Source organism: Thamnophis sirtalis, unplaced genomic scaffold (assembly GCF_051295495.1).
Source record: "Thamnophis sirtalis isolate CommonGarterSnake01/CBP01778 unplaced genomic scaffold, rThaSir2_p1.2 scaffold_13, whole genome shotgun sequence".
Lineage (NCBI taxonomy): Eukaryota > Metazoa > Chordata > Lepidosauria > Squamata > Natricidae > Thamnophis > Thamnophis sirtalis.
The window spans coordinates 42928238-42952593 of NW_028261393.1; the positions used below are offsets into that span (position 1 = coordinate 42928238).

General features: G+C 41.6%; 1 protein-coding gene across 1 annotated transcript in view; it reads right to left on the reverse strand.

Annotated features, from left to right (window-relative positions):
• CYSLTR1 (cysteinyl leukotriene receptor 1) overlaps nt 1–15629 on the reverse strand; it is a 33190-nt gene extending 17561 nt beyond the window's left edge. The window contains exon 1 of the mRNA XM_087727121.1: nt 15355–15629. The gene's annotated coding sequence lies outside the window, so the exon portion shown is untranslated. The remainder of the gene's footprint in view (nt 1–15354) is intronic.
• Nucleotides 15630–24356: the final 8727 nt, after the last annotated feature.

The following is a 24356-nucleotide window of genomic DNA, read 5'->3' on the forward strand; positions in this document are numbered from 1 at the left end:
TCATAGATTAAAAGGAAGCAGATGCAAAGTAAGTATCTGTACCCCACTGCCCCTTATGGCTAGTAGGTCATGAATTGCATAGCAGTCAGTGGCACTTAATAGACTAACAAAGGGAATAAGAGAATAACCGAGGTGGAAGGGACCTTGGAGGTCTTCTAGTCCAACCCCGCTGCTCAAGCAGGAGAGCCTATAACAGTGATGGCAAACCTTTTTGTCACCAAGTGCCGATCTGGGATGCAACCTGGAAGAGGAGCTGCCAAGGGAGCATACACATGCCGGAAAACGCACTTCCTGTTTCCGGTGGGCACATGCACGCCAGCCAGCTAGACTTCCGGTTATTGGAGCGAATGCGCATGCGATGATCAGCTGGCTGGCCCTCATACTCCCGCTGGATAACAGAAGACCAGCTCTTCCAGTTTCTGGCACTGCTGCACGCTGCTGGCCAGCTGATCATCATGCACTCATGGACACCAAAAACCCAGAAGATGGAGGGGTGATGCTGCGTGCGCCAGCTGATGTGGCTCTGTGTGCCGCTTTGGGCATGCATGCCATAGGTACTCCATCATGGGCCTATAACATTTCAGACAAATGGTTGCCCACTCTCTTCTTAAAAGCCTCCAGTGATGAAGCACCTACAACTTCTGAAGGCAAATTGTTCCACTGATTAATTGTTCTCACTGTCAAGAAAGTCCTCCTTATTTGTAGGTTGAATCTCTCCTTGGCCAGTGTCCATCCATTATTCCTTGTCTGGACTTTGGGTGCTTTGGAAAATAGCTTGACCCCCTCCTCTCTGTGGCAGCCCCTCAGATATTGGAAGACTGTTACCATGTCACCCCAGTCTTTCTGCTCTTAAAACTAGACTTACCCAGTTCCTGGAACTGTTCTTCATACATTTTAGCCTCCGATCCCCCATTTGATTTGACCCCCCAACAAATATCTTAAAGGTAGTTGTGAATGTACATACTGTCTTTAGTTGTGTTGTATCCGGTAATGTTTGTTCTGAAACATTTTTGCCAACACTGTAACCATACAACGCTTCACAAACATTGCCTTCATCCTCATTTGCAATTTGATGCCTAATGTGGTTGCTCCATAAAAAAACCTTTGATGTGCATTCTGGTAGTAACTGTAGCCAGTCATTTTCCAAACAGTCTGTCTTCTTAATTGAACATTACCAGCTATTTGATCAACTGTTTTCAGCAAGCACTTTATATGCATTGTCAGGATTAAAGCACAAAATAGTTTGCAAGCCAAGAATAATTTAATAGTTGATGGATCATTAATGTACAACAGAAGGAAGGGATCTCGGCAACATCCTAAATGATCACTTGGTCGGCTCTGAAGTTCTACCCCGTTACTCTGAAAATAAGACCTCTCCAGATAATAAGCCCAATTGGACCTTTGAGCACATGCGCTAAAATAAGCCCTCCCCGAAAATATTCAACAGCAACAGCCATGAGGTGACTACGCTCACTGCCTCCTGCACCTCAAAAATAATAAGACCTCCCTGAAAATAAGGCCAAGCGCTTATCTCAGGGGGGGGGTCAAAAGAAAATAAGGCCCTGTCTTATTTTTTGGGATACAGGGTATATTCAGCCAATTCCCTGTTATCTAGGGACCTGTGGCTTTTCCAATTCAACATCCAGATGTTGCTGAACTACATCTGCGGGGATGGTCAAGGATGCTAAGAGCAACACCTGGATGTGGGAGGCTACCCATCTTTGTCTAGAGATTAAGTGGAAGTAGAAAGATTCAAGCAATAATATGGAATCAAAAACAATGATTCAGGATCAAACTTAAGGAATCAATTTGACTCTATTAATCTGTCTATTGATCTCGTTGGGTAAACAGTTTAGTCTCTTGAATGCCTAGCTTAATTCCACCAGTCTAAAAAAGGATTTAAAAAAAAAAAAACGTGATTCACAAGGGACTGAAAAACAGTTTCAAATTTCAGAATGCAGGGTACTGAAACTATAGAAAACGCAGTTTGGAAAGAATTAGAGATAGCATATAACCTTTTACATTTAATTTATTTTGACATTGGACAGAGAGATATTTCATTTAATAGCATCAAAATTGGGAAAGCTGAACAGCATTGGGTAGTTTTAGTAACAGAATAAAAGATATTTTGTTAATGAATATAGTTTTGCATTATATAGGTAAAGGTAAAAGTTCCCCTCTCCCATGTGTTCTAGTCGTTCCTGACTCTCAGGGGCGGTGCTCATCTCTGTTTTAGTGCTGAACAGCCAGTGCTGTCCGAAGACTTCTCCGTGGTCATGTGGCTGGCATGGCTAAATGCCGAAGGCGCATGGAACACTGTTACCTTCCCACCAAAGGTGGCTCCTATTTTTCTACGTGCATTTTTAATGTGCTTTAAAACTGCTAGGTTGGCAGAAGCTGGAACAATTAACAAGAGCTCACTGTGTTACACGATGCTAGGGATTCAAACCGCCAAACTGCCAAGCTTTCTGATTGACAACCTCAGCATCTTAGCCAGTGAGCCACTGCGTCGCCGTATTAGCTCAATAGAATATTGCTTTCTTGACTTCTTTGTGGAACTGTTAAAGAAGCCGGAGGAGGGGATATCCCTACAGTTTACTCATAGCATGCTTATTTGCCCTTTCTGCAGGCTTATTAAGGGAAAGCATCAAAGACATTCCAGAAATGAGAGCAGGCATATAATTTCAAACAGAACAATTTCATTTCTCCAAGCCCCTTTATAGTTAGAGGTAAATGCCTTGGGGTAGGATGGGCAGCAAATAAACATTTTGTTTCCCTAGCATTGTTTGAGTCGGGCAAATATGGCCAGTGATAAGACATGAAAGGAAAGGGCTAAATCGTAAATGTGTAAATATTTAATCTTCTTTGGTCTTCTCAGACCTAGTCTATCCTCTTTTCTGCCCTATAGACTCAACAGAAAGAGGTGAAATAAGGACTGAACTCTCTTTCATACTCTCTTTCTCACTAAGTTTTTTCAGGCAAACCAAGCTACCAATGTGGAAAGCCTGCAACTGGAATCTGCATAATTTTTCCTCTAGCAGATTACTTGACATTTCTGACTTATTTCTGATTTCTGACTTATTATTATCTAGTCTCTGGGAATGGGCCTTTGGCAATGTAGATCCAATTAATTTTTAATAGTGTCAGTAAGGCATATACAACACTGTTATTTTCTGTCTCTGTCTCCTCTCTTTCTCTCTCTTCTCTCTCTTTCATCTCTCTCTCCCCCATCTCTCTCATCTCTCTCTTTCATCTCTCTCTCTCTCTCTCTCTCTCTCTCTCTCTCTCTCTCTCTCTCTCTCTCTCTCTCTCTCTCTCTCTCTCTCTCTCTCAATTTGCCTCCAGAAGTTGTGAATGCTCCAACACTTAAGAAGATGTTGGATAACCATTTATCTGAAGTGGTATAGGGTTTCCTACCTCAGCAAGGGGTTGGACTAGAAGACCTCCAAGGTCCCTTCCAACTTTGTTATTCTATTCTCTCTCTCTCTCTCCCTCTCCCTCTCTCTCTCTCTCTCTTCCTTTTTAGACAGACATATAGCTGAAATTGACTATTGATAGCATGATATCTAAATCCAAGAAAGCAGCCTGTAAAACTATCACCTTTAGATGGAAAAGCAAGAATGATCTCTTAAGGTTACTACCATGAAGAACCATGACAAAAAAATTATCAAACAAATTATCTACTGGAGAGTTAGAGTTATAAGTAATAACACTGGTAATTTGTAAGTGTTAACACTCACAGTATAAGTATTTTGAAGTTGTAAAAACCCTCATCCAATGTGATCTCTTGTACACACTTCATTGCATTTTACATTATTGAGTAATGCTTTTAGAAAAACCTTAGGTCAAAAAGACTGCTGAGACATATTCCAGATATATACCATATAAGTACTTGTATATATGAACAATGTTATTAAGCTGGCCATAATGAAGATTAATTTGACAAATAATCAGTCTGTTTGTGTGTGTGTGTGATTCAGTGTATTTTTGGCAAGGGCTGAAATCATGCCAGCCTTTCATAATTGCCATTTGCAGATTCATGTTGCAATAAACTCCACTTAAAAGAGTGACTAAGAGACCTTTGGGGGGGGGGGGGCGAGAGGAGTTGTCAAGCACCCTGAGACTAAGGCTGGATCAGAAAAGGTCGTTTTGCAGGGAAATAACACAGTTGGGCAACTGGAAATATTTTTCAGCACCATCGTAGGCTAAAAACCCACTCTTGGTCCACTCTGGGAAGGCTTATATCCAGGGTGTGCAACTTGGACAGAGGTCGTGCATGGCTTGTGAATTCTGGAGGCTGTTTTCTAGAAAGCAGCCACTAAACGTTTTACAAGAAGAGTACTCAACTCCTCCGCTCGTAATAAAAGTCCTTATGCCACCAGGCCAGTGGTGGGATACGTACATACCGGTGCCTGCTGGGAGCACCAGGTATCATTCTGTTACAGTGCTCTGGAGGGCCCGCTCACCCTCCTTACTTATATTTGAGCTGATCGGGGCTTTCGCGCACACACGCCTGTGCGATGCTCCACTGAGTAGTTGGAGCATTGCAGGCAGTAAGCATGCATGTGAGTGTTGCATGTGTGCTGCGTGCATGCACATGGTGGACGCCCGGCCCCATTGCACCATACCGGTTGCAACGGGATCCGGAACCCACCACTACACCAGGCTTAAAATTTTAGGCCTGGATAACCTCGAACTACGGCGTCTACGTTCCAACCTGAGCTTAGTGCAGAAGATTATCTGCCACAACATCCTACCTGTTAATGACTATTTTCACTTCAACTGCAATAAACACAAGGGCTATCAATAGATACAAACCAAATGTAATCCACTCTAATCTTGATTGCAGGAAAAACGATTTCAGCAATAGAGTAGTAAATATGTGAAGCACCCTACCTGATCCTGTTGTTAGTTCCTCTAACCCCCATACCTTTTCCCTTATGCTGTCAACCGTGGACCTTATGTGTTTCTTAAGAGGTCCCTAAGGGGATGCGAATAAGCACACCAGTGTGCCGTCCCTGTCCTACTGTCCCATTGATATGCACTCTTTTTATGTGTTTATGGCTGTTTTGCTTATTTATATCCATTTATTTGTGCGTACTTATTTCCTTGTACTTGTTGACAAATCAAAACAAACAAAACAAAATAAATAAATAAAACCTGCTCAAACTAAAACAAGTGACCTTGGTTTATTTCTAAAGCTCATTGAAATTAGGTGTACAGGTAGTCCTTGCATCCCCAATGATTAAACCCAACATTTGTGTTGCTAAGCGAGATGCTTGTTAAGTGAATTTTGCCCCATTTTACAACTTTTTGTGCCACGGTTGTTAAACGAATCACTATGTTAGTTTAGTAACCTGATTGTTAAGTGAATCTGGCCCCCCCACATTGGCTCTGCATGTCAGAAGTTGCAAAAGAGGATCATGTGACCCACAAGACACTACAATGGTCGTAAACACGAGTCAGTTTCCAAATGTCTGAATTTTGATCACATGACTGTGGGGATGCTACCCGTGTTTCCCTAAAAATAAGACAGGGTCTTATTTTCTTTTGACCCCCAAAATAAGTGCTTGGCCTTATTATTTTTGAGGTGCAGGAGGAAACGAGTGTGGTCACCTCATGGCTGCTGCTGTGTTGCAAGATTTTTGGAGCGGGCTTATTTTCAGGGGACGGCTTATTTTAGCGCATGCACTCAAAAGCCTCATTGGGCTTATTATCCGGGGTGGTCTTATTTTCGGGAAAACAGGGTACAATAGTGGTAAGTGTGAAAAACAGTTCTAAGTCACTCTTTTCAGTGCCACTGTAACTTCAAACAGTCACTTAATGGACTGTTATAAGTCGAGGACTACCTGTACTTTAAAAGATCCCGTCCTATACAGGTAAAGCTCAAGTTACAATCATAACTGATCCTGAAACCTATTTTGTTAAGTGAGTTTTGCCCCATTTTATGACTTTTCTTCACACTTGCTAACTGAATCACTGCCGTTGTTAAATTAGTAACATGGTTGTTAAGTGAATCTCGTTTCCCCACTGGCTTTGCTTGTCAGAAGGGGGGTCTGCACGTGCAACCCCGGGGCATTGCAACCTGTCATAAATGTGAGTCAGCTGTCATGCATATCCTTCTGCATTCAAAACGGAAAGGTGAGAACAGCTTTTGAAATTTTTTTAGAAGGTGCACACACAACTTGGGTGGATTTCACCCAGTTTGAGGCCTCAACATCCTGTTGAGTTACAACACCTTTGGGCAAAGAAAACAACAGTTTACATGATGGCTGAGTTCCAATAACCTGCTTAAACTGGTTGCTGAATTGACCTATTTTCTGATTTTCCACACAGAATCAGAAGCTAATCCACGGGTGAAATTCAAGCGGTTCGAACCCAGCGGGGCAACTCAGCTCCAGCAGCAGCAGCACCCAGCTGCTTGGGATCCGGGTGGGGACAGGGCTGCGGGCTCTGCTGCTGCTGGAGTTGCATTGCACCGCTGGGTTTGGGGGCTTCTGCCCCTCGTGCCGTACTTTGCAGCCAGAGGAGTCCCGCGCGGACCTCTTCAGGGTGCTGGCATCTTGGAGCAGCATACTGCCTGATCAGGATGGCTTATGGCATCCTGCGAAGCCCGCTCTGCACAGAGTTGAATTGGCAATGGGCAGCGATGCGGAGACTGAGGGAAGGGTGGGGCAGGTAGCAACCTTGTTCTCTGCTTGTGGGCCAGAAAGAGAAGTTTCCTGTGAGGGAGCCCGCAGAACAAAATAAAGGCGCTCTGGGGATCTCCCCCCAAAAGACAGTGAAGAGCCCCGGCCTGCCCCCCCCCAAAGAAAACCTTTTGCCACCACTTCAGTGGGCGTGGATTGATGGGGGCGGGTCGGGTGACTGAGTGTGCATGAATGATGTCAAGTTGGCCACGCCCACTCAGTCACATGGCCCCCATCTAGCCACGCTCACTGAACCGGTACTAAACAATTTTGAAGCCCACCCCTGCACGGAAAGTACCGCGCATGCGAGCTCACATTTGCGAACCGGTAGCGAAGGTAAGTTGATTTCACCCCTGAGCTTATCAGATTTCTGCTTTTACAGAACATCACAAGCAATAAAACGACCGGACTATGTTAAAGCAAGCTAAGCCACCGGATTTGTAACTGACCTGATTAAGGCTAAAAACTAGCCAGTCTTAGCATGTTAAGCAAACTAAGTCATTAGGCTTGTAACTGATCTGGCTCAGCACATTATTGGAGCCCAGTAAATGGGTTAACCTGAGTATGAGCCAGTGGCGAAATTGAATTTTTTTTTACTACAGGTTCTGTAGGCATGGCTTGGTGGGCATGGCAGGGGAAGGATACTGCAAAATCTCCATTCCCACCCCACTTTGGGGCCAGTCAGAGGTGGCATTTGCCGGTTCTCCAAACTATTCAAAATTTCCACAACCGGTTCTCCAGAACCTGTCAGAACCTGCTGGATTTCACCCCTGGTATGAACCGTCCTGTAATTTGTCAGGCATGAGCAATAAGTGGATCCAGATGTTATCCAGATGTTCATCCAACTGTTGTCTTTAGTTTTAATCCAGCGGTCAAAAGAGGTAATTGATGAGACCTGCTGCCGGATATACTTTGCAAAGAGACATGTTGTCTTTTTAAACAGAAATTGGCACCCCGCCCCCACTAAAAGCAACTGTTTTTACCATTTAGGAAGAAAACTTCCTAAAACGGAGAAGAGATTATGAAAAGCCAAACCAAACATTAAATTCAGTGTTATCTATACTGTGACTGAATTCAGAGGCCCTCTGTCTATGAAAAGATTTCTGTGTAATCGGATCATTTTCCTGTCTTGCTTTACGGCAAATATAAACTGGTAGGGTTTTTTCCCCCCCAATTGAAGATTATAATTTTGGGCAGTCATCGGTCAATGTGGAGTCCTTGATGCTCGCTGAACTTGGCTGTTTTCTTGCAGATGTTTCATTGCCCAAATAGGCAACATTGTCAGTGCTAGAAGGGAGAGGGGTTTGTGGAGTAGAGGAGGAGGAAGAAGAAGAAGAGGAGGAGGACGACTGTGTGATCCTTGATGCTTTCTGAACTTGGTTCTTTTGTTGCAGACGTTTCATTACCCAACTAGATAACATCATCAGTGCTAGATGGGAGAAGGTTTTGTGGAGAGGAGGAGGAGGAGGAAGTGGAGGAGGAGGAGGAAGAAGAGGAAGAAGAAGAAGAAGAAGAAGAGGAGGAGGAGGAGGAGGAGGAGGAGGAGGAGGTGGTGGTGGTGGTGGAGGAGGAGAAGGAAGAAGAAGAGGAGGAGGAAGAGGAGGGGGAGGAGAAGGAGGAAGCAGACGAAGAAGAGGAGGAGGAAGAGGTGGTGGTGGAGGAGGAGAAGGAAGAAGAAGAGGAGGAGGAGGAGGAAGCAGACAAAGAAGAGGAAGAATAAAAAGAGGAAGAGGTGGTGGTGGTGGAGGAGGAGGGGGAGGAGGGGGAGAAGGACTGTATGATCCTTGGTGCTCTCTGTGCTTTGTTGTCTTCTTGCAGACATTTCATTACCCAACTAGGTAGCATCATCAGTGCTCAAAGGGAAGTGGGATTTGCTCTCTGTTTATGTATAAGACATCTGAAATGTTTGCAAGAAAACCCAGTTTAGAGAGTACCAAGGAGTTTACAGTTCAACCCTGAGCTACACATATTCTCTTCTACTGAGTCATCTGTCAGGTGGATGGAGCAGTAGTAGAAGTCAACAGGAATAGCTTTCCTTCCATGCATCTTCTCCTTTTCTTTATGACATGATCACTGCTACATTCTTATTCGTGAATTTCATCCCTCATCTTTCTCCCTCCCTTTCAGTCCAGGGTCTTTTTAGATGCTTGGCTTCATCCTAGGGATTCCCTGCCAGTCATTCGTTAAATGTTCTCCCTCTCCCCGTTTAGTTGGCTGAACAAAGGGGACCAAAAGAATATTTTCTTGGAGTCTGAACTGATAAACTGCTTGCAGTTGTCAGAGTTACAAACAGGCTGGCTTCTGGCCCAGGGTCTGAAAAGCATGAAAAGGCATTGTCCACTGGGGCAAATGGAAAAAGTTGTTTTCCAGAAAGGAGATTATTTGTAGCTCAGGGTTGAGACGAGGGATCCTGGGTGTTCCCTACGCTTGGTTGTTTTCTGGGAGATATTTCAAACTAGATAACATTGACTAGCACTGTTGATGTTACCCAGTTTGGGTAATGAAACATCCTCAAGAAAACAACCAAGAGAACTCCAAGGACCCCTCAAAGTTGTTTTCTTCTCACTCCTTGGTTTATTTATATATGTGTGTGTGTGTGTGTGTGTGTGTGTCTGTCTGTCTGTCTCTCTGTGTGTGTGTCTGTGTGTCTCTGTGTGTGTGGCTATGTGTGTGTGTGTTCTAGCATAACTCTGAAAAATCTGAAACACCTCAAACAATTTCAACAAAACCTGGTACACAGTTGACTGGAAACAAATACTGTGGGGGTAAAACACCCCTAACATCCCTTGGGATGTGTGTTTGTGTGTGTGTGTTCCAGCATAACTCTGGAACGCCTAGGCTGCTAAAATGAAAAGGAATGAATTATATCTATAGTGTCAAATCACAGCACTTTTGACAGTGATAGTGTGTTGCACTCACAGATGGGAGCCTGCCGAGCATGGCTTCTCGGAGCAGCATGCTGCCCTGATCAACCTGGCTTATGGCACCTCCCCATTTTGGTGAGGGGTGTCACGTGACTAAGCGTGCACGAGTGATGTCAAATTGGCCACACCCATTCAGTCACATGCCCCCATCTAGCCCATCACGAACCCGTGAAACCCATCTGTGTATTAAAAATATAAAACATGAACATGATGGGTAAAACTGAAAACAAGAAAACAAACAAGGGACCCAAGGAAACAAGGAACAAGTAAACTAAAACAAGCTGGAGATTGTAGCAAGGATCTTGAATAGTTGTGAAACTATATAAAAGATTGACAATCACACTGGAACATGAAGGCAGCACAAATCAGTAAAGTTACAAAACAAAAAACAAAAATAGTCAGCCAGATTGAGAATAAGGAAGTTTAGCAAAAAGGTCACAGTTAATGCAGTTCATATCTGTAATTTTCTGCAATAATATTTGTACTGATGGAATTACCCATAGTGTTTTCATTAATAAATCAGTAGCTATTGATAAATATAAAACATAAGGCAGTTTATTCATTTATTTTTCTTCTTTCCTTTTTTTGGCTCAGATTTTTAGCTTGTTTGAGGTTTTCTCATTTGTGTGTTTTTTTTAAGTTTAAATACTATTTTGCTAATTGGATGTGCCATTATTGGGGGGGGGGAATCAAGAATCTGTATCGTTAAAAATGATAATTGAAGCTGCTAATGGAAAAATGTGGTCAATCACAACATACAAAAAAAAAATAAGTAAAGAGGCACAAACATAAAATAAAATAAAGCTATATACAAAGGACAGTAATACAACTTACGTAATTATACAGTCAAACTGTGAACAAGATAAGCCCTTCTGTTATTTAAAGATGTAAAGATACAGGTAGGAGGAGTATGCAATTCTAAGCAAGTGAAAAGAGATCTGTAAATAGTTACCAGAATTTAAATTAGGTTGGGTGTGGAATTTGTTACGATGAACTTCTAAAGAGATATTAATCAGGACCATTGACAAGTAAATAAACACTCCCTCTTCAGTTCCTTGTTATTCTATCAAACATTAAGGAGGATCCCCAGTGGCGGTTTTCGCCACCAGCGAGTAACACTTATAAGTAGGGAAACTACGTAACTGCTTTTTATCATTTGTTCAATTTTGCATGTAGGGCTAGAAGAGTTGTGGGTGCTCCATCACTGGAGGTTTTCAAGAAAAGATTGGAATTATTATTAGAAATAAAATGTAACAAAGAAAATTATTTGTATTAAGTTGGGATCGCTGAAACGCTGCCCCGAACACCCATCAGAGAAAGTAAATAAGCACAGGGCAACAACGGAAAGGAGGAAGGATGAGCAGGGAAAGGGAGAAAGGGTAAAGCAGAGGAAGTAAGGGAGGGGAATTAAGAGTGGGGCAGAGGGAAAGAAGGAGGAGAAGAGAGGAGAAGGGGGAAAGAGAGGGGAAGAAGAAAGGAGGAAGGAGAGGAGGAAAGAAGAAGGCAGAGAAGGGAGGTTGAGAAGACAGAAGGAGCAAAATAACATGGAGTCAAGGGGAAGCAAGAAAGTGAGCCAAACTGTATTCTATATATTTGTAAGAAAATAATGATGAAGATTAATGATGAATAGATAATAGTTAAATAGTAATTATAAGAGTGTATATTTGTGAATAAATTTGAAAGAGAAAAATAAAAAAAACTTTTTAATAAAAAAAGAAAAGATTGGACCACCATTTGTCTGAGATTTTAACAGATTAACAGAGTTAGAAGGGAGCTTGTAGGTCATCTAGTCCAACCCTCCGCCCAAGCAGGAGACCCTACACCCTTTCTGACAAATGGCAGTCCAATCTCTTCTTGAAAGTCTCCAGTGATGAAGCTCCCACAACATCCAAAGACAACTTCTGTTCCATGGGTTGATTGTTCTCACTGTCAGAAAGTTCCTCCTTATTTCTAAGTTGAATCTCTCCTTGGTCAGTTTCCATCCATTATTCCTTGTTTGGCCTTTGGGTGCCTTGGAAAATAGATGGCGGAAAGGCTTTTGGTGATCAGACTAGAAGACCTCCAAGGTCCTTTCCAGTCCTTTGAGTCTATGATTCTAAAACAGGTAAGCATGCTAATTCCAACTTTAGACTGTTCCTGTATAATGCGTTCTCACTTCCCCATGTCTTCTCAGGAGCTGTGATGTCAAGGCAAGGTCACCGATGAATGCAGAAGAGAAAGAAGAGACCTCACTGAGTTTTAAAATCACAAAATGTTGCAATGGCTGAGCTAAGCAATTGCTGGATTAGAGCTGGATTGCACCAAAGAAATGTCAAGAGGTCTCTTTGGGCAAATATCTAACCTCATTACGGAATGTTTTATGAAGGTTTATTCATAAATTATTTTATTCAATTCTTTAACGTATTAATGCATCAATAGAATCATTTATAAATCCATTGATTTTGATTCTCCCCCCCCATGTGAACTGTCCTTCAGTTCAGTACAGTTCAATTTTCTACTTTTTCACAAAGCTTTCTTGCCTGTTTCTCTTCACATAGATATTTTGCGGAAAACACACACCTACACACACACACACACACACACACACACACACAGAGCCCATTTCTCTAATATATTTAGCGTTATTATTTTTCCTGGAATGTAGTTATGCATGCAGGTTTTGACTGGAGAATTGCATCACAACAGTTGGAGGAATGCAAATGTTGAATGATGGCCAGCAAGCGTTCATCAGCTGAAGCATTGCTTTGAGCCTGCAAAATTTACTTGGCTACTATTAAAAAGTGAGAGTGCCTAATAAAAGGTGGACATGTGTGCATCAGTCTTTTCCATTTTCCCTTTCGATTTTTCCAAAGTAAAAAGCTGAAAATAACATGATTCCTAACTCTGGCATAATGCATGGCTTTCTGAAGCTTTTAGAATTTATTTATTTTTAAAACAAACTTTCAGAGCCTCGTGGTGCCATCCAGTCATTTTCTGGCAGTTCTGTAGTCTTGATAAGTCTTACAATTGGACCAAATTGGTCTGGTCCGAGACCTAGCCAAAATACATGCCAAAATCTTTTACAAATGTCTCCCTTCTCCAGTGTGTTATCTGAAAGCAGGATCTACCATTTTGGTTCTTATGGATAGAAATAAATCTCATTTCAAATCTCTATTGCATCCTCCTAGATTAGTTAAATGTAAAGATTCCAATAATCCTCCGTGCAGGGTTGGGAATTAATCAAACTAGACCTTCCTGGATGAAACCAAACATGTTTCTATTGGACCATAGTGGCTTTCCAGCCGGAGTGTACAGCTATGTTCATTATACCTGAAAACTGAGGATAACTTATGGCTGAAAGGTCCTTATTTCCCCATGGATCCATATTAGGTCTATGTGCAAAAAAGAAAAGACTTCAACGCTTCCCTTCTAATCTTCACATGAAAATCCTAAACTGTCTCTCAAGTACCACTGAGGCACCATCTATTCCTATCTTGATGTCTAGTTGTTTCAGAATCTCATCCTACTTTTTCTGCCTCCTTATCAGCTTTTAGAGCAAGGGTGTCCAACCTTGGCAAGTTTAAGGCTTGTGGACTTCAGCTCCCAGAATGGAGTTGGTTGGGGTATTCTGGGAGCTTGGCAACTTTAGTCCACACAAGCCTTAAAGTTGCCCAGGTTGGACACCCTTGCTCTAAAAGCTGATAAGGAGGCAGAAAAAGTAGGATGAGATTCTGAAACAACTGGACATCAAGGTTGCCAAGGGTGGACACCCCTGTAAATGTTCCTCTCGCACATATGTGCTAGTTGTTCCTGACTCTAGGGGGTGGTACTCATCTCCATTTCAAAGCCGAGGACCCAGCGCTGTCCAAAGACATCTCCATGGTCATGTGGCCGGCATGACTAAATGCACGAAGGCGCACGGAACATCCGGATTGTTGGGGGCAATATGCTGACTCTGTAAACCACTTAGAGGGGCTGAAAGCCCTATGAAGCGGTATATAAGTCTAACTGCTATTGTGATTGCTATTGTTATCTTCCTATCAAAGGTGGTTCCTATTTTTCTACTTGCATTCTTACATGCTTTTGAACTGCTAGGTTGGCAGAAACTGGGACAAGTAACAGGAGGTCACTCCGTTATGCAGCGCTAGGGATTTGAACCATCAAACTGCTGATCTTTCTGATCAACAAACTCAGTATCTTAGCCACTGAGCCACTGCGTGCCCGCCTTAGAGAATAGCTTTAGAACACCAGACTGAGTTCCAGAAATATTTATTTTGCAATGCACCTTCTAACACCTTCAATTATTCCTTCCTCTTCTCATCTAGTAAATCAATAAATGCTTTGTAGAAAGAGTGAATGGATTGACATAGGCAGAATGCCAAAGTGTCCAAGCTCTATTTAAAATAGGGAAACAGGCCAGGCTAGAAGTTAAAGGTAGGCAAAAAACAAACAAACCAGTAGCAATTTTTTTGTCTTTCCTTATTCATGGAGACATACGAAGGGGTGGATGCTGGTCAGCCTGCAGGATCCATGCCCTCTCAGATGTGATGGGGGCAAGCACTAACTCTCATGGAATCATCAATTTGGTAAGCAAACTTTTAAACATCCTCTACCCCCTCCATAAGGGCACAGGTTAATGTCATGCCAAATGCGATAAGTATGAGATTGCTAATATTAATCGGATTGAGTTGAATCAAGTCGTAAAGCACCGAATGGGATGATATGATTCATAACTTGTGTATTTGAAGAAGAGGAATCTCTCTCCCATTCAGTAAAGGAATAGTGATATAGCGGGTGGTAAAAAGGATTGTGCAAGAACCATCAGCATTTGCAAAGCAGGTTTCAGGCATTCATGTTCTCCAAGGTAAGTGCCTTCAGGTGCTTAAATTGTTCTGAAGATTCTCCAGATGGAGAGTCTAAGACACAACAAGCATCTCTCTCTTCTTAATGGGAAGATATCAGTCCCCGATTCTAAAAACGCTTACTCTTTTTTTTGGGGGGGGGGGAAGATAACCCACCAATGAAAGCAATAATAGAGAAATTCAGCTCATAGTATAGCACCTTTCCTGTGCCAAGACCCCATTTTTTTCTCTGCTTAAGTCTACCTTATTCATGGATGGTTTATTTTTATTTATTACATTTATTTTATTTTGTCAAGCATGAATTAGATAACAGATATAAGTATAGACATGATTATGAATGCATGAAATGAATACGAATACAAGGGAATATTAGGACAGGGACACTAGGTACTTTGGTGCTCTTATGCACGCCCCTATTCTTAGGAATGGGTGAGGTCCACAGTAGACAGTCTAAGGTTAAAGTTTTGGGGGTTTGGGAAGAAACCACAGTATCAGGTAGTGCATCTCAACCATCACATCTCAACCATCATCTCAAAAATCATCTCAACCATCTCATCTCAACCATTTCATCTCAATCATCTCATCTCAACCATCATCTTAATCATCATCTCAACCATCATCTCAACCATCTGATCTCAACCATCTGATTTCAACCATCATCTCAACTATCACATCTCAACCATCATCTCAACCATCTGATCTCAACCATCATCTCAACCATCACTGGGCAGAAGAATGAACCAAATAAATAGAATGAATTCTACTTGGCAAAGAAAAACATCAATGAAGGAAACATAAACCCACCCCAGCCCATTCTCTCCCCAACGGTAAAGGTTTCCCAAAGATTGCAACTTCGCTAAAATCAGGAGGAAGGCTTCTAATTGCAGCAAAATGACTTACTTGCAAGGTGCCTGGACAGCTGTCCCTGGAAGCTTCTCCTTCCCTTCCACAAGCTAAGCAGCAGGTGATCTTTCACGTCCAGACACAAAGTGATATTGTGGGAAAAATGAATTCAGTTCCAGGGGAGGGAGAGAAAAAAAACCTAGACAGAAGAAAATCTGCCTTTCCGGATTGATGAGAAAGACATCAGTGAAATTAGCTGGCCATCAAAAACAAGCTGCTATTTCCTCAGTCCTAGGAAGAGAGAAAGTTCCGAACAGACTCAGCTAGTAGATGCAGCTAAGCTCCGTTTAAAAAGAAAAGCCACCGAAGCCCCTCCTTATTCCCTTGGCTAGGGAGGGGCCACGTCCTTTCAAAAAGAGAGAGTCCGTACAGTAGTAAGAACAGATTGCCTCATTCAGCCAAGCTTTCTCCTTTATGTTTCAACATGTTTCGGGTAAAATGCAGAGTCTCTGAGTTTCTTCATATAACCTACCTGTCTTCACTTGTTGGCTACCTAATTATATTAGAGTTGTTTGTTGTAGGAGTTTGGAAATCCGGCCAAAAAGAAAGCTACATTTTCCTCTCTTAAGAGAGAGGCTCGATTCAACCACAATAATACACTTCAATAGATACAAACTCAAGGTAAACTGCTCCAAACTTGATTTCAGAAAATATGACTTCAGCAACAGAGTGGTCAGTGCCTGGAATTCTCTACCGGACTCTGTTGTTACATCCTCAAACCCTCATAGCTTCAACCTTAGACTGTCTACTGTTTTTAAAAATATATATTTTTATTATTTTTACATTTAAAACAATGCAGTATCTCAGAGTCGAAGTGATCATACAATCACATTATGCACAATTAGTCTCAACCATTAACTATTAGCCTACTTAGTGCATTATCTATCCTTCTGTCCAATCACAATGTATACAGTTTGTTCCAGTCTTGTCACCTTGTCTTATACAGTCATAAAATCTGTTCCAGACTTCAAAATATGCTGATTACCCCTTTATTTTTAAGTTCAAGAGTGAGCCTCTCTGCTTCCGCACAGGCCAACACTTTTCTGATGATATCTAGCTCTGATGGTGTATTTTCTTTTTTCCAATACTGCGCAAAAGTTATGCACGCTGCACTTAGTACATGTATAATTAGATAGAGTACATTTTTTCTTAAACCCCTCCAGTATTATGCCCAGGAGAAAAATTTCTGGTTTAAACAAAATTTGGTCTCCCACCATTTGTTCCAACCATGATTGAATCATTTTCCAATATTTTTTGCCCTCATTGCATGTCCACCACATATGATAAAAAGTGCCTGGTGTTTTTTTACAATTCCAACAATTTGGGGCCAGATTTTTAAACATTTTGGAGAGTCGTGCTGGGGAGAGATGCAATCTGTAGAACATCTTATAAAGTTTTTCTTTATACGCCGTAGCCAATGTTAGTTTCCGATTAAGTATCCAAAGTTTTTCCCACTTAGCCAATTCCACATTATAACCAAAATTTTTTGCCCAGGCGACCATAGTTTCTTTGACATGTTCTTCCTCGAGTTTATATTCCAATAAAAATCTATATAGCACTTTGATCAACTTGTTTTCTGTCTCTATCAAAAGTTTATCTAACACTGTGTAATCTTTAGCAATACCTTCCTTCTTCCTGTCCTGTGCAAACCTTGACTGTATCTGTAAATAAGATGACCATTCTACTTGTACCCCTTGTGATGCCAATTCTAATCTAGTTTTAATCTCCCCCTGTCTGTTCAATAACTCTTTATATGTAACAATATTTTCCATATTAATTAAATTTGAGTGTATATATGCTTCCATCATAGATAGCCAAATGGGTATTTTGGTATAGTGGCCGTGATTAATTTTGTTCCATATTAATAACAGGGACTGTCTGATATAGTGTCTAATAAAATATTTATCTGCAGATCCTTTTTTATATCACAGGAAGGCATGCCATCCTGCTTAGAGGCCATGACCTTCCAATTTGAGTAATCTTTTATTCCTCAACATTATCCATTCTTTTTTTTTTCGGTTCAAAAGTTTTATTTTCTTTTAAAACAAACATTTCATCATTCCTCAATCAGTAAGACATTGGAGTACAATTATTTTGTGTGTCAAAATAGTTCTGGTTTACCACCAAATTCTTGTCTAGCCTAATGTATACCACTCCCTCCCTCCACCCTCCCCCCCAACCCCCCTCTCCTCCTCCCCCCCGACTTCCCAGACCCGTACACGGTATGGATTTTTAACAAACACAGTCTAAAATCTATTGAGAAAAAAGAAATAAAGAAATTAATAGCATCTCTATGTTGATCTTAGCTTCTTCTTGCTGAGCTAACTTTAAACAATTTAAATCATTTCTGATCTTAAGCATAGGCTAACTGGAATTTCTTGGTCCCGTATTTATTTTGTATATAGTCAATCCATTTTTTCCAGTCTCGTTTATATCTCTCATTTGAGTGATCTTTAAGTTATGCCGATATTTTAGCCATCTCGGCTAAGTTTGTAACTTTCAATGTCCATTCTTGAATTGTAGGCAAGTCTTCCTTCTTCCAGTATTGCGCCACCAACAGCAACCACCAATAACGTTGCTGCTGTTATTAGGTGCAGAGTCAAGTTAGTCTCTACCATTGTAAAGTCAGTACATATAGCTAGTAAGAATAACTGAGGAGTAAACTTTATCCTTCTTTTAAAGATATTTTGCATAATCCACCATATTTTTATCCAAAATGCCTTAACCTTTTGGCAAGTCCACCATATATGAAAATATGTAGCATCGAGAGAACCACACCTCCAACATTTAGGCTGTACATACGGATACATAGAAGCCAACTTTTTAGGATCTAAATGCCATCTATAGAACATCTTATAAAAATTTTCTCTCAGGTTTTGAGCTTGTGTAAATTTCACATTTGTTACCCATATTCTTTCCCATGTATCCAACATTATTGGTTCTTCAATATTTTGAGCCCACTTTATCATACAATCTTTAACTAATTCTGTTTCCGAATCCATCTGTATTAATACATTATATCAGTGATCCCCAACCCCCGGTCCGCGGACCGGTGCTGGGCCGTGGAGTACCTGGCACCGGGCCGCGCAGCGGCCGGGGGCCATGATCGCTGCAGCGGCCGGGGGACATGAACAGCTGCCCAAAGGTCCGCGCGCGCGCTGGTGGAATCCCCAGGCGCTGCTGGTACCGCCGCCACCGCCACCCCCTGCGAAACCCAAGAGTGGCTCTTCTCCTGCGAGGCGGCTGGCTGAACAGCTGCCACCGCCACGCGCCTTCCTGCCTCAGCCGCTCCATCGCTTCCAAGGAATGGCGTCAGCGGCGGCAGCTTTACTTCTGAGGCGCTGCACACTTCCCCAATAGTTGTCACAGCCCAGGTAAGAGAACGGGAACTTCCCGCCTGGCTTCCAGCCTGCACCGAAAGGGGGCCATTGGGGTTTTTTGTGGAGCTCGGAAAGACGCGCGTCAGCTGTGCGCGTCCGCCTCCTCGGGGCCACTTTTGCCCAAGCGCCCGAGGCAGCCAACCCTGGTAAGCAGGTGGTGGTTAACTGGCGCCTTTGCTGCAGGTTTTTCTGGAAGGGGCCACTGCCGCTGTCCGGAGGTGACCTTGAGCTGCTCGCTCGCTCTATGCGGGGCTGGTGGGGCTGTGACGCTCGGAGGTGGCACGTGTGGGAGTGAGAGGCGCGGGGACTGGCTTTCTCCGGACCGGCTTTCTCCGGGGGGGGGAGGCGAAGGACCAGGCTGCAGCGCAAAGGCTCCTGGGCCGTGCGCAAAAGCTCCTGGGCCGTGCGCAAAGGCTCCAGGGAAGAGAGCCCCGCGCGCCCCTGCGCTCAGCAGGCCACGGTAAAATTATCAAAGGCTGACTGGTCCGCGGCGATAAAAAGGTTGGGGACCACTGCATTATATATCCTCTTTATATGCATTAAGCTTTGATCTCTTATTTGTTTAAACAAATTATCTTCAGCTTGGGTAAAACCAATTTTTTGATCTATTTTCCACCTGGCCTGTAATTGCCCATACTGGAACCATGTTTGAACTACCTTCTCCTCTTTTAATACCTGTAAAGATTTTAGTTGTAGTACCCCCCTTTCCAAAATGAGAAGCTGTCTATAGGTAGTTCTATCCTGTTTTTGTGCTATGTTCATATTTTCAATTGCATGTCTAGGAATTGCCCACATGGGTATCTTGTCATTTAATTTATATTGGTATTTTTTCCAGACCCGCAGTAAAGCATTTCTTAAAATATGACTTTTAAACTTCTTATCCAAATTTTTGTTGAATAACAGGTAAGCATGCCAACCATATACCAGATCGTGTCCCTCGATATTCAGTATTCTATCATTAGTTAAATGAGTCCAATCACTAATTACAGATAGTGCCACTGCATCATAATATAGTTTTAGGTTAGGTAATTTCAAGCCTCCTCTCTCACGTACATCTTGCATTATTTTCATCTTTACCCTCGGCTTCTTTCCTGCCCATACAAATTTGTTAATACCCTTCTGCCATTCTAAAAGATTCGCATCTTTTTTAAGTATAGGTAACATTTGGAAGAGAAATAAAAACTTTGGTAAAATGTTCATTTTCACTGCCGCTATCCTACCCAGCAAAGATAAGTGCAATTTCTCCCATTTTTTCATCTCTATCTGTATACTATGCCAAAGTGGTTCATAATTATGCTTATATAATTTCCCATTTGAGGTTAAAATATTGACTCCAAGATATTTGACTTTTTTGACTACCTCATATCCTAGCATCCCTCCTAGTTCTTCCTTTTGTTTAGCATTCATATTTATAGCTAATATTTTGGTTTTTCCTAATTTTATTTTAAAACCAGATACTTGACCATATTGATTAATCGTATTCATTAAAACCATACTGGATTCCTGCGGTTGTTCCAATATTATGACCAAATCATCCGCAAAAGCGCACACTCTGTATTCTTGCTGCCTAATCTTAATCTCTTTTAGACCATCCAAGCCCCGTATTTTATTCAACAATACTTCCAAAGTTATAATAAACAATAGCGGGGACAAAGGACAGCCCTGTCTTGTACCTTTTCCAATTTGAAAAGAGTCTGTTAAACTTCCATTGACTATGATTTGTGCTGTTTGCTATTGGTATATTGCTTTAATTTTCCCTTCTAGGATTAGGTCTAACACGATATATCTTCCGAAGGGATCTGCTTCAATTAATTCAGCTTTCATGTCTTTTCTTAAATACACAACTATACCATTCTTCTTTTCCATAGCAGAAGCTACAAAATGTTGACCAAGTTTTGAGTTAATCAGATATTTTTGATCAGTTGATTTGATATGAGTTTCTTGCAAACAAATTATGTCATTCTTAAATTGTTTGAGATAGTGGAGTATTTTCTTTCTCTTCTGTGGAGAATTCAATCCATTGACATTCCATGTTAAGATCTTAGTTGTCATCTTTGGTTGGCTGAAGCTTTTTTAGAGTATCCTGCATGGCCTGTTTAACCTTAGGCCTAGCTCCTCCCACTGCTTCCAGACTTGTTACTGTAGCTCCTTGATCGATGGCCGGTGATTGTTGAGGTTGTTGCCTTTTAGCTTGTTTCTCCATTCGTCTAGTAATCATACGGCTAGGTCTTTGTTCCATAACACCTTGCGCTTCTAGAAGAGAGAGATGCTCCATCTTATCTGATAGTTGTGTAGTTTGCTGTCTGTCCTGTCCTTCTTGTGGTCTTTCTCCAGGTCCAGATGATGCAGGATATCCAGCCTTCAAAATATTATGATAAAAATCTTGGGCTTTCCATACAGAGTTGAGACGATATCTTTGCCTATCAAATGTAAGTATAATACCAAATGGTGCGTCCCATCTATACTGTATCTGATGGTTTCTGAGTTCTTCGACTAAAAAAGCGTAGTCTCTCCTGGCTCTTAACATTTGAGGTGGTATCTCTTTCAAAACAATCAGGTCTTGACCACCAATTTGAAGCTTAGTGTTATAAGACTCTTGTAGTATCATGTTTCTGAGCTCTCTTGTAGTGAAGTATATAACGATGTCTCGAGGAAGCTGTTTCTGCTTTGCCACCCAGGAGTTAATGCGATAAACTTTGTCGATCTGCCAGTCGAGCGTAGTCCCTGGTCTTCCCACCAGATGGTCAAAGGCTTCTGATAGGATCTGTTTCAGGTTCTCCTGTTTCTCCTCACGCAGCCCCCTTACTCTTAATGCCAGTTCCATTTGTCTATACTGTATCATAATAATTTCTTTTTCAGCATTTTCAACTTTTTGTTCCACCACCTCTGTTTTCAATGTCAAGTTGGTATTAGCCTCATTAAGATCTTCTAGAGTCTAGACTATCTTCAATTCCGGAAACATGTTCTGTCAATACAGTTACAAGTCCCAGCATTTCATCTTTAATTTTAACAACCCTGGCATCGATTTTATCATACCACTGCTGTTTAAGTTCTTTTATTTCCCCTTTTATTTCTTTTATTTCTTCTTTTCCCTCCTGTTTTATCTCCTGTTTTATCTCCTCTTTAAGATCTCTAAGTTTATCTTCCATTTTAATTGTCTGAGCGTTGAGAGCCACACTTAATTCACTCAAGAAGAATTCTTTCATTAACAAATCTCCAGCAGGGGGTGTAGGAAGCGGAGGCTGCAACCTTGTGCCAGGCACTGGGGATGTGCCCCTGGGAATAGAGGGTGACGGTTTCAGATTAGGATTTGGTTTTGAGGCCATTGCAAATTTTATCTTCCGACAGTTAATAAAACTCTACTGGCTGACTGTGCAGCTATAAGAAGAGATGCTGAATTTCTCCCTTTGTTTTGAAATTTGAGGCTTGGCAAAGCTTTACCGAGGATTTCAGAAAATAAGCATTGTAACAAGACAGTTCAGCAGATTCATCACCATTTAAAGAGCCAAGGTGGCGCAGTGGTTAAATGCAGCACTGCAGGCTACTGCTAGATCAGCAGTTCAGCGGTTCAAATCTCACCGGCTCAGGGTTGACTCAGCCTTCCATCCTTCCGAGGTGGGTAAAATGAGGACCCAGATTGTTGGGGGCAATATGCTGACTCTCTGTAAACCGCTTAGAGAGGCCTGAAAGGCCTATGAAGCGGTATATAAGTCTACTGCTATTAAATTCCAGATAAGCAAGATTAATGAGAGAAAGGAAGTCTTGTAAAAATGAAACTAATTAAAAAGTTTCTACTGGCCGATTGTGAGACAGGGTGATAAATACCTCCTTTGAAGTTTTAAAATTCTGTAGCGTTTAACAAGAGATTAAGAAAATTATCATTGTTACAGGAGAATCCAGCCGGCTCGGCGCCATTTTAAAAGCCTCTAAGTAAATAGATTTTCAGAAGAAGATCTTGTAAAAAAAAAAAAGAGAAGCTAGGATCTTGGTAAACAATTAATGTCCTCGTAAATGGATTCAGCTCGTATTAAAATCAAATAAATCAAAGCTGTGAGCTGAGTGGGAGAGATCTTACTTTGTACTGCACAAGGCAGTTTGAAGTTCCCAGCACGGATGCCGTTCTGCCTTGGGCTAGCCCCCTCTCTCTGCAGACACAGAAGCTGCAAAAATCGAAGGGCATTTGTCAGCAAAACTATATCTTATTCCCTTCTTGCCTGAAGGATAAGAAACCTGTAGACGTCAGATAGATGATCATCTAAACAGATACGTGATCAGGAATTCGGGGGCAGCTATTTTAATCTGCCACCATCAGTAAGCTCCTCCCAGGAAGCCCAAAATTATCCATTCTTGTAACCATGTTAGGGTGGCCGCAATATAATAAAGTTCCCAATCTGGTATGCCAAATCCTCCTTTTTCCTTAGTATCTTGTATGGCTTTGAGTTTTATTCTGGGTTTTCTTCCCTGCCAAATAAAATTCGAAACCAATTGATTCAAATCCTTAAAAAAAAAACTTTTTCTAATTTAATTGGAATATTCTGAAATAGGAAAAGAAATATTGGTAGTACATTCATTTTTATGACTGCCATCCTACCCATCAGGGACAATTGTAGGTTTTTCCACCTTTCTAGGTCTTTCTTTGTTTTGTTGATCAGATTAGTATAGCTGACTTCTTTGATGGACGCACACCTCACAGATAAGTGTATACCTAGATATTTCACTTTTTAAACAACTTGACCTCAAGTTGACCTCACCCCATTCCTAAGAGATCTGTAAGGGTTGTGCATATGTGCACCAGTGTGCCTACTATCCCATCCCTGTGCCGAGGTAGCACAGTGGTTAGGGTGCAGTACTGCAGGCCACTTTAGCTGACTGTGATCTGCAGCTCAGAGGTTCAAATCTCACCAGGCTCAAGGTCGACTCAGCCTTCCATCCTTCCGAGGTGGGTGAAATGAGGACCCGGACTGTGGGGGCAAGTTGCTGACTCAACTTGCTAAAAAAATTTGTAAACCGCTTAGAGAGGGCTGAAAGCTCTATGAAGCGGTATATAAGTATAATAAATAAATAAATAAATAAATAAATAAATAAATAAATAAATAAATAAATAAATAAATAAATAAATAAATAAATAAATCCCTGTCCTACTATCTCCATTTATCTGTACCAGGGGTGGGTTCTGTGCAGAACTAAAAAACAAGACGGCAGCGGCAGTGGCAACTGGGGAACCTGGGTTGCTGCCAGTTCTAACTGGTCCAAACTGGTAGGAACCTACCTCTGATTCGTACCCATTTACTATGTTCATATTTATGTTTATACTTATACCTGGGGTTTTTTTTTTACATGCTTGACAAACTAACTAAATAACATAAAATAAATAAAAATAAAGGGTGTGGTGCAGCAGTTAAAGAGCTGAACAAGGAATGTGGAGACTTACTCTAGTCTTATTGTATGGAAATTGGGGGTGGGGGCGCTTTGGGCCAGTCCCTCCCTTACAGCCCAGAGTATATATCTCACAAGGTTGTAGACAAAGATAGGAGAAGGAAGTTCAACTCATGCAACTTTGAATTCCTGAACAAAAGGCAAAATATAAATCTTGCAGAGAATGTCTGGCAGTGAAAAATA